Consider the following 12,656-nt stretch of genomic DNA (forward strand, 5'->3'; position numbering starts at 1 on the left):
CTGGCCAGCCAGAGAGGGAGCTTGTCTTCCAGGAAGAGATTTGTATACAGTTCTGACTGTGAGTCCACCTTGTTGGAAAGACTGGAACTGGGTAGTGATTATCGGAGGACCATACATGGAGCAGGTAGCAGGTGCATACATGGACCATACATGGGGTAGGTAGCTCTGGCTACCTCTGGTCCACTATTTAAAAATAAATCTCATGAAAGAGCACTAAAGATGGACTTAATGGGTGGGGAGTCAAGGGACTTGTTTGTTCCTATTCCCAGTGTGTCTCTGTTCTCTGCTTTTTACTAATAATTTGTTTCTTTAGTTGGTCTCTTGGGGCTAGGTGGCTGAATGTAGCTTGACAATGTTGCCAGAGCCCTGACTCTGATACTAACAACCTCTGGTAACATTCAATTGCCCCGGTGTAGATGCCTGGGTATAGATGTATGAGTGACATTCAGTCCCCTGGGTATAGATGCATGAGTGACATTCAGTCCCTTGGGTATAGATGCATGAGTGACCTCCAACCAAGATCCAGCCAACCCAGCTGAGTGAAGCCCAGAATGCTACAGCTGTGAGCGAAGCTGCTGATCCCCAGACTGTGCCCTAACCTAGCATTGGCTGTTAGGATGGGACAGAGGAGAAATGGGTTTCTCGGTGATTCTGATTCATGCTAAAGTTCAAGAACCACTAAATCCAATAATTGACGTTATTTAAAGCACTAAATTAGAAGATGGCTCATTACTCCATGGATGGGAGCTGACACAGATGTAGGAAATTAACTCAACAGTGCCCTTGAGATGCTTAAAGTTCATTAGGAGACATGACATGCCCTTCGACTTAAAGGGTTTCAATGTAAAAGGAGAGGCATTAAAAACCATCAACCAATATCAGATGGCATGATACTAAAGATTATGAATGCATATTTAAATAGGTGTTTACTGTGTGTATGGCTATGGATGCTGTGCATTTGTTATTTCACCTCGTTATCATAAGTGCCATTCAATGTGGGTGCTGTTTTTATGTTTACTTTTCAAATGAGGACACTGGGGCCTAAAGAGATAGGACCTTCATCTGAGGCATGAAAGCACCCCAGATTTTGGTCCAGGTGTCTATCAGACCCAGAAGCCAATGCTCTTTCATGACCCAGGATTAGAACCACAAAACCTGTGTTCTGGACATTTGGAGCAGTACCGTTCCAACTCCGGGATCTGTGAGAACTTTGATGAGAGAGAGTCCCACGGCACAAGTGTGAAGGCCACCTTGGGTGTCCATCCTCACCTTCTACCTTGTTTGAGACTGCATCTTTCACTTCTGCGTATACCAGGCTAGCAGACCGTGACTTCCAGGTATTCTTATCTGTCTCCCATTCTACTGTGGATGTGAGGACTATGGACATGTGTATTACTACTTCTGGAGTTCAGATGGTTTGGGGATCTGAACTCATGTCCTCAAGCTCAGATAGCAAGCCCTTTACCCCACTGAACCACCTCCTCAGCACCCACCTTGTTTTTTGAGACATGGTCTCTCGTTGGCCTGAAGTTGGACAAGTAGGTTACGCTGACTGGCAATGTTGCTTCAGGGAGTTGCTGCTCTACCACTATACCTGGCCTTAAAAAACCGTGGGCTCTGGAGACTGAACTCCAGTTTCTGTGCATGAAAGGTGAGTTTTTTATTAATTAAACTATTTCCCTAGCCTAAGGAAAGGATGGATGGAGACGAGTGCGTAAGCAGACTTAGGAGGAGCGGGCTGTTCCACGACAAGGGAGCATTTCAGGGGAAGATGGCGAAAGGCGTTTAAATTCAGAGCATTGGAAAGATCCAGCATTAATAATCTTGTCAGCAGAAAGGTGAGGAAAGGTTATTTGAAATATTAAATGATTAAACCCAGCAAAGGTCTCCTGAATTTTGGGTAATGTAGCCTGTACTGACTTTCTCCATGGTGTGACTGTAAATGGGTTGAATGCACTAGACTGGAAAGGCAGAGGAAATGTTTTGCTGTTGTCTTAATCTCTCCAAGTTTTTATTTAGATGTTATTTCTTAAAGCAGATTGGGAAAGCACAGTTTTTTCCTGTGGTCTTCTCTTTTCAGACCAATAGCGAGAGAAGGAATATGTCTGTGGGCATCTCCATTATGTGCTCAGCCTTTGTCCTGTCTGCTTCTGTCTCCACTGCTGAGGAATTTAGCAGTCCAGCTGGATGAGAATCTACCTGGCCTGAATTCTAAAGACCGTTGGTGATCAGGGAAGTGAAAAATCGGTGTAGGCTGGAGACAACAGGAGGACCTTTAGGGGTAAGTCATCACCAGCATAGGAAGAAAACATTCCAGTTTCTAACCAACAGTCTATTGTGACCAGCTTTAGTGACAACTAGGATATATCTTCATTCAATTTAGAAAAAAGTAAGGGAATAGCCATTGCCTAAACATTTCTTGGCACATCTTTGATAAGAAATGGCCCACACATTTCACCTCTTGGATCAATTCTGCCTGGAACACTTTCTTAAGGATTTTGAAGCTCTGGATCAGCGAATAATGTCTGCTACAGGCATGGGAGGAGTCAGGGGAACACCCTTTACATATAACTCCCCTCTTTGCATTTTTTTTCTCTGCAAATTATCACATAATCTGTTTTCATGTGCCCAAGTACTAAAACCTCTAACTGCTTTGATTGTTAAGACAGAAGCATATAAAAGGAGCAAACATAGCAAATGTTTAAAAAGAGAATTTTCTGGAGCATTTCTGTTCCTGGAATTCTAATCTAATGTCTTATACTTCATTTGGAGGCTTGTCTGTTGATTACTCTATAGCCTAATAGATGACAATGTGATATAGCAAAATACTGAATTCTTAATGACTCCATGTAAATGTCAAGCTATATTGGCTTGCATAGTATTGGCTGAGGGTCTATTTCAGCTAAAAAGGAAATGGTCATTGAAGGATGTGATTCCATTATGATAGCTATATTAGGTGATTCTAACATGCTCAATTCTAACTAACTTTTAGGCTTCAGGGGATGGAGACTGGGGGATGAGTGGATCTCATAGGGTATTTTTTCCCTTTCTTTAAAAAACATCTTTTATTTTTAATTATGCATACATATATGTTTCTGTATATGGGTATGTGCATGTGAGTGCAGTGCCTGTGGAGACCAGAAGGAGGCGTTTGATCACTTGGAGCTGGAGTTACAGGTGGTTGCAAGCCTTCTGACATGGGTTCTGGAAATCAAACTTGGGTCCTCTTTAAGAGCAGCATGTGTTCTTAGCTGCTGATACATCTCTCCAGCCCTGAGTTTGACAACACCAAGAAGAACAGAGGTAGAGGTGAACAGGGCTTCTGTACTGTGGAGCTCAAGGGGGTCTAGTTCTGTTAGGGTGATTTGGGGACAAAGTCTCACTATGTAGCCCAGGCCACTCTTGACCTCAAGATCCTCAGAGGCACCTTTTACAATACAGTCACCTGTAACAGTGCATGATGTCCTTAGCATTTTTTCTCTTCCACTGAGGCTCTTCTAGACTAAGCTAAGTTTATGTGTCAATTTTCATTCAGTTCAATGAAGACTATGAACAGTTACACCACAAGAAAGTCTCACCCAAGCACAAGTAGCTTCTCTAAACCCCAGTTGACTTTCCACATTCTAACACCTCCTTAGACCATGAGACCACATGCAGCTGGGGCAGAATTACAAATAGCTGGCGGAGGGTATAGGACAGAGAGGCTGAGATTTCAGGTGAGAGTCTGAGGAGCTTCCCTCCAACAGGCCTGATCATGAGGGTTTCTTTCAGGCAGTCACAGCTGTCATGAAAGACAGACGTTTACACACAACCTACCATCAATTTTGTGTATATGCATGCTTATTATGAAGAATCATCGAGACTGAGATGTCCCAAGATCTGGTGTTTACAAGCTGGTGACCCAGGAAAGTCAGTGTTATACTTCCAATTGGATGGCATGGAACAAAACAGCCCAAAGCCCCCAGTGTCCGAGTCAAACAGGTAGGCCTATAGAGACAACAAATCCCTCCTTTCTCTGACTTTAAGACTATTTGTGTGTAAATGTGTGAATGTAGGCATGCATGCTTCATGGTGCATGTGGAGTCAGATTGTGACCTCAAGCACCTTCATGTTCCCGCTGGAATAGCTCACTGTGTTCCCAGCACCATGTTTAATACTGGAAACAGAGATCAGTAAGAGTACTAGCACAGGGAGGAGGAAGACAGACAGTTATAAAGCGCCACGTGTAATGGGACCCATAAGAGTCCCTGGCATTTAGAAGGTGCAAGCAGAGGGCATCGGCCTGGATGAAGTTAGGGGCCCAGCAAGAAACAGGACTTCCCAGAGGGTTAAGCTGAGCCTTATAGGATGGTGATGTTTTATGCAGGAAACAAGATCCAAGAATGTTGTCCTAGGCAGAGAGCCAGCAGGGCTGAAGGGTGTGAAAAGCTGTGAGTCCTGGGACCTTGGAGCTCCATCGGTGTCACCAGATGGGGGAAGTAGGTCAGTGTGTCTGGCAAGTGGACTGGGGTACTCAAGAGGACTCTGGAAAACTATGAAAAACTTGGGACTTTATCCTGTGGGCACTGAGAGGTGACCAGAGGTTTCAAGCATGACTGACATTTTTCCTTTTAGCTAGTCTGTCCTCGTGAATGGTGTAGAAGATACAGATGAGTCACAGAGTTCCTTGCTCTTTTATGCAAAGAGATGAGGGGAAAGGAGAAAAGCTAGGGAAAATCCCTAGAGCATTGGCCTCATATAACACCGAAAGCTAAATCCTGGAGCCAGAGCAGAATTTTAGATGCATTCTGGAAAGTCTGTGACTGTAGCAAGATGATCAGACAGTGATTTATTCAGTGTTAAACACAGAGGCAGGGTCTCCCTACAGCCACCTTTCCTTCCCTTTCCTCCCTTCCCTTCTCTTTTCCTTCCCTTCTTCCCTTCCCCTCTTCTGTTCTCCCCCTCCTCCTTTTTTTGGAGAAAGTATCTCACTAAGTTACCTAGGCTCACTTTGAACTCACAACCTTCTAACCTTAGTCTCCTGAGTGCTGGCTTAAAGGCGTGCACCATTATGCTTAGCTCTCTGTAGTTCCTGAATGAATATTTGGTGAGTGAGACCCTAAAGAAACCTATTGAATATTTGTGCACATGGTCATCACTCAAAATATTCTCAAAGCAGAAACAGACTAAACATGCCTCATCAGTAGATTAGATAAATATATTGCACATACAATATTCGATACAAAATTCATACAACAGAATACTATGTAGCAGTGAAAGGATGTAGCAATGGGAAATAAATTAGCTGAATAAAATTCTAGTAAGCCAGGACTTTGTTATATCTCTAAACTACATTCAAAATTAGAAAACACGTTTGTTCATAATCAGTTCCTTTACCACTATAATCCTTCCTTAAGACTCGTTTAACACACACACACACACACACACACACACACACACACACACTCCACATCATATGTAGAACTGTGGCTTTACAACATGACCCAATTCTAAAGAGATCTGGACACCCTAGTAGCAACTGTTTGATTCCAGATGTGATGCTCAGGAATCTCTCAAGGAATGGTTCTTCACATTTCTATTGATGGTAGATGTCAGGGCCATAAAAGGAATTGAGTTAGTTTTTCCCAATGCCCCTGGGAGATGAGGGCATCATTAGCCCCTCTGGAGAACCACTGTCATAGAATAGGGCTATTCAAGAGCAGTAAAATGTGTATCGCATGCACAATTTAAAGTGCTCTAGGAGCTGCATTAAAAAGTAACAAGAAAATTGGTAGCATTTGTTTTAATACTGAATGTTATTTGGTCCAGTATCTTTAAAAACAGAACATTTCAACATGTCATTAATGTTAAAAACCAGAACATCTTACTTTCCCTTTTCAATATGATGTGTATTCTACACTGATGGCATTCATCAACTTTAACTTGCTGTTTCTCAAGTCTTCAGGAGCTGGTGGAGCCCACAGCTGCCACATTGGACCAGGTAGTGCTCAAACATGAATGAGATGCTGTGTGGGGTCTTTTGTCTCTCCGCAATGTTGCTGAATCTTCAGTGTGTAGCACACAGAACTCCTAGGGTTTGAATGATTGAGCGAAAATCTGATCTGTTCATAAGAGAGATGAAGAGTTTACACTAGATGGGGTGAGGCATTTTAACAGAAGTGAAGGCAAACCCGGGAACCTCAGAATAATTTATCACACTGGGTGAGGGCTTTAGTATACATGGCAGGATGCTATGAAACTGGCTGAAGAGGCCAGTATGCTGGTGGGTAGGTGAAGTGCCAGCCTAGAAACTTCCCAGTAAGGGCTGGAAATGGCTCAGTGAGTAAAGTGCTTGTCATACAAGTGTGAGGATCTGAGTTCAGATCCCCAGACCCAATGTAAAGGCAGATAGTAGCACATTTCTGTAACCCCAGCGATCCCACCATCCAGGAGAGATGCAGAGACAAGAGGGCCAGGTAGCCTGGTGCATAAAGAAGTGGACAGCAAGAGATGCTGTCGCAAGCAAGGTAGGAGGGGAGGATGGCATCTGAAGTGGTCCTCTGACCTTCATGCTTGCATGGTGACATGTTTGCCCATACTCACACTCACACAGTAACTTTCTCTCCCTCTCCCTCTCCCCCCCCCCCATACACACTGGTTCTTTTCAAAAGAAGCTAAACTTCCCGGTGAGACTTGGAGATTATTCCTCTATCACACCCCCTCCTCCGTGTGGTTTTGATGTTCAGATCATTGTTACATTTGTTGTAACTGTTTTCACCTAAGATACTGTGTCAAACTCCTGTCTGGCCTAAAAAGGAAACATTGCCTCCCTGTACCTGCATTTGTTATTACCCTTTTTAATTGGCAAACACCATGTTCTCCTGTGGATGCGTGGGCAGTTCAGTGTGTTATTAAAAGGAGATGGTGTTGTGCTTTTTACACACAACATGCTGATGTCAGCAAACTGGCATCAAAGGATGTAGTGGGGCCAATGCCCTACAACTTTCCTTGTCTCCCGGGGTCTTGATGGACTTTCCAAATTAGGCTCCAAGTCCTTTTGGGTCTGGCTCCATACTTTTCCCCGTTGTGAAGTCTGAACATTACAGGTCTGGGACAACTGTTTGCGGAGGATGACTCTGGCATTTTTCACAGACCCCTTCTTTTTCCACCCTCCCCAGAAACTATATAATCAGTTATCTAAAGATGAACTCATTTTTTTTCAGTCCAAGTAAAAAAATACTGTGCTCTGTTGACAAATACCAAGGGAGAGAGCTAACAGTCCTAACCAGAGCACACTTTCTCATCGAGAAATCATCTGTATTACAAGCGGCTCTTGCTTTCCACCAAGCCTGCCATTTGGCCCTGTTCCTGTCAGCACATCTGCTCAGTAGATGTTACACTAACCTGTTGTCTCCCCAGAGGATTAGCAGACATGTTCTTCTGAGGCTCTTTCTAATGTCAACCTTTTTGTTGTCTAGGAAGCAGTGACAAGCTGGGTTTGCATTATCAGGCCAACTCGGTGTGAGAAAGATTAACCCCAGCCATACCAAGAGGATCCACCCTCCCATCCTGCTCTGTCCCTTCACTTCATTCTGGCAGGAAACTCTCCAGCGAGGTCAGACCAGAGATGGCTGAGGCTTTCCAGCTTGGTTTAAATCAAAATCACTTCTGGGGGTTGACTTACCACACAACTGTTGTGCATTTCTGGGGAGGGAAAAAAGAAGGAAGGTGGCTTCTCAGATGAACAGTCACGTGTTCACCTCTAGAAGCAGAATGCACACCCAGTACTCCCTGATTAGTAGGAATTGTTTTCCTGCTGACCCATGGGCTCAGCCACAGGACTGGTAAAGGACATAGATTTTTGGATCTAGTGACCATAAAGTTCTCTAGTTTGCTTGACATGTGCTTGCAAAACATTCTTCTCTTCTGCTTGCAACAGATCCTCCCCCCCTTTCTCCTCCCTCCCTTCCTCCTGTCCCATCAGTACTGGGTATTGACCCTAGGGCAGTGATTCTCAACCTTCCTAATGCTGCAACCCTTAAATGCAGTTCCTCATGTTGTGGTGACCCCTAGCCATAAAATTATTTTCACTGATACTTCATAAGTGTAATTTTGCTGCTGTTATGAATTGTAATATAAATATCTGGTATGCAGGATATCTGATATGTGACCTCTGTGAGAGGATTGTTCAACCCTGCAATGGAGTCGAAACCCACAGGTTGAGAATTGCTGCTCAAGGGCTTTGAATGTGCTGGGCAAGTGCTCTCCCATTGAGCTGCATCCCCAGTCCTTCTTAGATTTTATTTTGAATAGGAACTCATAGTTGTTCAGGCTGGCTGGAGTTAGTTTTGTAGCCTAAGCTGGCCTTGTCCTCTTGCCTTGGCCTCCTATAGATCTTGGGTTACAAGGATAAGCTGCCATACCTGGCTCAGAATATTTGTTTCTTGGGGAGAGTCAATTTGCTTGATTTAGATGGAGCAGGTGCTGATATCCTTGCCATGGAAATTACATATCCCTCAGAAAGCATGTAGGGGCAGGGAGATGGCTCAGTTGGTCAAATGCCTATTGTGAAATGAGCAGCTGAGGTCAGACCATCCATGTAAAAATCTGGATGTGGTGACACAATGCCTGTGATTCTGTTGTTGGGGAGATAGAGGCAGGAGGCTTGCTAGATTGATGAAGCTTCTCAGCTAGCTAGTTTTGCTGTGTCGACAAGCTCCAGGTTCAGTGAAAATAAATTCTCTCAATCCAGAAAATAAAGTGGGAAGCGATGGAGGAAAACACTTGTCATTGATCTCTGGTCTCTATGTGCACACACACACACACACACACACACACACACACACACACACACACACACACCCCTTTTAAACATAAAAGAAAAAATGAAGTTCTCCTTGGATAACTAATGTTTGGGAGACAGTGAGACTCTGGGCTCTGTGAATTCTCACATCTGTCTGCTCTTGTTGCAAAGATGGAATTGCTGTTTTGTGGACAGACCACTCTGCAGTCATGAAGGGAAGTATCTCCCAAAGTCCTTCAGAAGGATTAAGTGAGGTAAATACATAGTCTTACTGAGAGGTGTGGCTCATACTAGGGCACTCCACCAGACAGTCACCTTCCTTCATATTAAAGCTGGGGACCAGAAGGATGTCCCAAATCAGTGACTTAAGATGTTAGACTTTTGTGAGGTATTTCCAGAATGCAGTACTGGGGTCCACTATCCTGTCTCAGAATCTGTGAGCAAGGGTCAAGAGTCAGCATTCTCTTTAAGTTCTTTGATTGAATCCCACACAGGCTAAGATTTATCATTCACTGGATTGATCCACTATTCTTCAAGTAAGGTGATTGTACGAAGATGGTGTGTTATTGAGTACTATTTCATTCTGATAACGTCAACTTAATCTAAGGGAACAAAGAGCAGCTTGGTATATTCCTTCATAAAACCCTAAATACAAGGTCAAGTCTGGTGCTGGCTGGAAGCAGGGAGTCAAAGATTCTCTCTCTGGTTTACATTTGTTATCCTGCCACTCATGAGGATGAGACATGCGGATTGCTGCAATTTAAAGGCCAGCCTGGGCTATGTAATGATTTCTAGGATAGCTAATGCTGTCTCAAAAACAAAAACAAAAACAAAACAACTTTCTATGTCTCCTTCATGTCCAGACTTATCTCCAACTTGGAGTCATCAATGGGCTTTCCAATGAATGACACTCAGAAACAGCTGTGTTCTTCCCTTGTCTTCATGCCAGTTATCCTCAAAGATAGGGCTGTCTCTTTTTCTTGACAGAAAAGGTCTTTGAATGATAGCATGTTGCTGCAGCTTAGGTCACATGCTGTTGTAGCACTCTAACCACTGAGCTTACAGCCATTATCTTCATAAGAGAAACTATGATGGCTTTGGAGAGACCCTGGACATCATGCCTGTGGACTGACGACTGTCTCTCATAGAAAAAAGAGCTGGGGAAGGTCACTGGATCTTCACCTGAGATTCTAGCCCCTCCATCTTCATCTCTTGTTGCATGTAATTCTACCATAATTACAAATGGCCTCATGGTCTTGGGAAGAGTTGGGGTATATAGGTGTGGAAAATTACAAAAGAGGAGGATGCCATCTGTGCAGCTGTGGGAAGTCATCATCCATGCTGGGTGCTACAACTGCTCTGAAGTCACCCATACTCCCCATCCCTCACCCGTGCTCCTTAAATGAGCCTAGTAAACTCACTGATTTCCCATGATGTACTTTGGTTTGTCGATGCTTTTGTGTAAGGACATCTATTTATTGTTCCCCAGAGAAAGTGTTCCTGCTTTACCTGCCCATCGTTGAACCAGAAGGATATAATTCTCTTACTGTTATTGACTGGACAAATAATTAGCATTTTTATGCACTTCATCAACTCACTGATGGACAGTTAGTGAATGACAGGTATTGGCTTCATCACATGATCTTGATATAATTTCACAACGAAAGATTAGGAGGCATCAAACATAGCAATTTTTTTTTTGCATCCCAAGAGTACATAAAATAGACATAGATTTGGCTGAATTTTTTTCTCATAAACATTTTCTCATTCCATAAAGTGAATAATTTAAGATGAAGAATACTTTCTTCAGGCTCCATCCACCTCTTTTTTTTTCTTCTTCATTTTTTCCCAGTTGTTGTTTGTTTTTGTAATTTTTAGAGACAGAGTCTCTTGCTTGGCCTGGAGCTCACCAATTAGGATAGCTGGATGGCCAGTGAGGCCAGAGATCTGCCTGTCTCCACTTCCACAGTGCTGGGATTACCAGAGTGTGCCACAAAACCAGGCTTTTTTCCATAGGCCCTGGAGGTTGAACAGCATGGCAAACACAGTACTAACTGAGCTGTCTCCCAGTTCTAGTCCTCTCTTTTCAAAGTGCATCATGCCTCCCCTTCTCCTCTGCAGACTCTTCTCCAAGAGCATTGTGATGGCGCTTGAAGCCCAGTGGGTAAGTTAGCCTGCTTTTTCCATTTTAGGAGCTTTAGCATTTTGTCTGTGAAGTCCCTTTTGCTGGGTAAAAGGTTTAAGGTTCCAGGGAATGAGATGTGTCTGTCAGGGGGCCAGTATTCACCCACTACTCTGCCTTTCTGCATCCAGGTCACCCAATTTCCAGCAGAACACCCTGTCTCTCCTAGTACAGTGCTATGGTTTGAATATGGTTTGTCCCCCACATATGCTGAATGTGCTGTCTGCATCTGGGGTGGAGCTTAGCTCAAGGAAGTAGGTCACTGGAGGCGAGACTTTGAAAGTAGCACCTGGTCCCCACTTCATTCTCTGCTTCCTATTTGCCATGAGGTGAAGGGTCTCCTCTGCCATGTGATTCTGCCACGATGATGTAGACACAAGTGCATGGGGACAAATAACCATGACCGGAACCCTCTGAAACAGTGAGCAAAATCCATCCGTCTTCCTTAAATTTGTTTGTGTACATGTTTGTGCACGTGCACGCATGCACCTGGAGTTGACATTAAGTACCTTCCTTAACTGGTCTGCACCTTAGTTTTTGAGATATTCAAGTTCACTGACTGGGCTAGATGAACTGACCAGCAAGCCTGAGAGATCTTTCTGCTTCTGCTTCCCCAGCACTGGGAATAAGGCATATATCTTCATGCCCACTTTTCTGTGGGTACTATGAATCCAAGCTCAGGTCCTCATGTGTAATGGGGATTTTACTCTACCCACTGACTCATCTCCCTGGCCCTTAATTTGTCTCTGTGAGACATCCTCTCACAATGGTGAGAAAGCTAACACACAGCATCCACTTCCTATAGTATAGTTGTCTCTCCTGGCGCAGGACTGGTTATATAGTCAACACTCTTCTTCCTCAGGGCATATGAGAAGACTACATTTTCAATTGTCCTTTTGTTTTCAGATTTGTGTATCGTGGCTGAGTTCAGGTAATGGAATATAATGCCTGAAGCCAAAGTGCTTCACTTGACCCTTTATTGCTCTTGATTTCTTCCACATGGTTTGAAGCAAGTGATTTTAGGATGGTGTAGTCATCATTTTCTGTGTTAAACCACTGAGAGTGTTTATCATAACACGTGACTTAAGTTGGCTAACACTTCTGGTTTGTATCTCATTACTACCTGATCTCCAATCCCTAGCATAGTACTTGGTGCTAAGTGAACAAACATTCAGTAAATGCTTGCTGAGTAAGTAAAAGGCAACTGGATTTTGGGATGTGAAAGGTGGGGATAATTAGAGTGAGGCTAGGGAGACAAAACTGTCATCAAGAGAATTGATGAGAGCTGGAACCATAGTAGAGAAAGGGGAAGAGAGGCCAGAGAATGGATGGTGATGAGAAGGAAGAGAAGGGAAAGGAAGGGAGGAGGAGAGAGCAGAGAGAAGAGGAGAGGAGAGGAGGGAAGTGGAGGGGAGGGGAGAGGACTGGAAGGAGTGGGGAGGTAAAGGAAACTGAAGTCTTGATAAATATCTACAGAGAATTAAATTAATTTGGTGATTGGAAGAAGTTAAAACACTGTGGCATCCAAGACCTCCCTATCTACTGCTAGGATGCATGCAAGTATATTAGTGCTTGGAATTTTCAAACACAGATAGACTCCACATATATGAGAAAACATGACAGTTGTCTTTCTGAGACTGGCTTACTTTGTTTAATATGGTAACTTCCAGGTCTGCCCATTTTCCTGTAAAT

This window comes from Peromyscus leucopus, chromosome 8b, assembly GCF_004664715.2.
Source record: "Peromyscus leucopus breed LL Stock chromosome 8b, UCI_PerLeu_2.1, whole genome shotgun sequence".
Classification (NCBI taxonomy): domain Eukaryota; kingdom Metazoa; phylum Chordata; class Mammalia; order Rodentia; family Cricetidae; genus Peromyscus; species Peromyscus leucopus.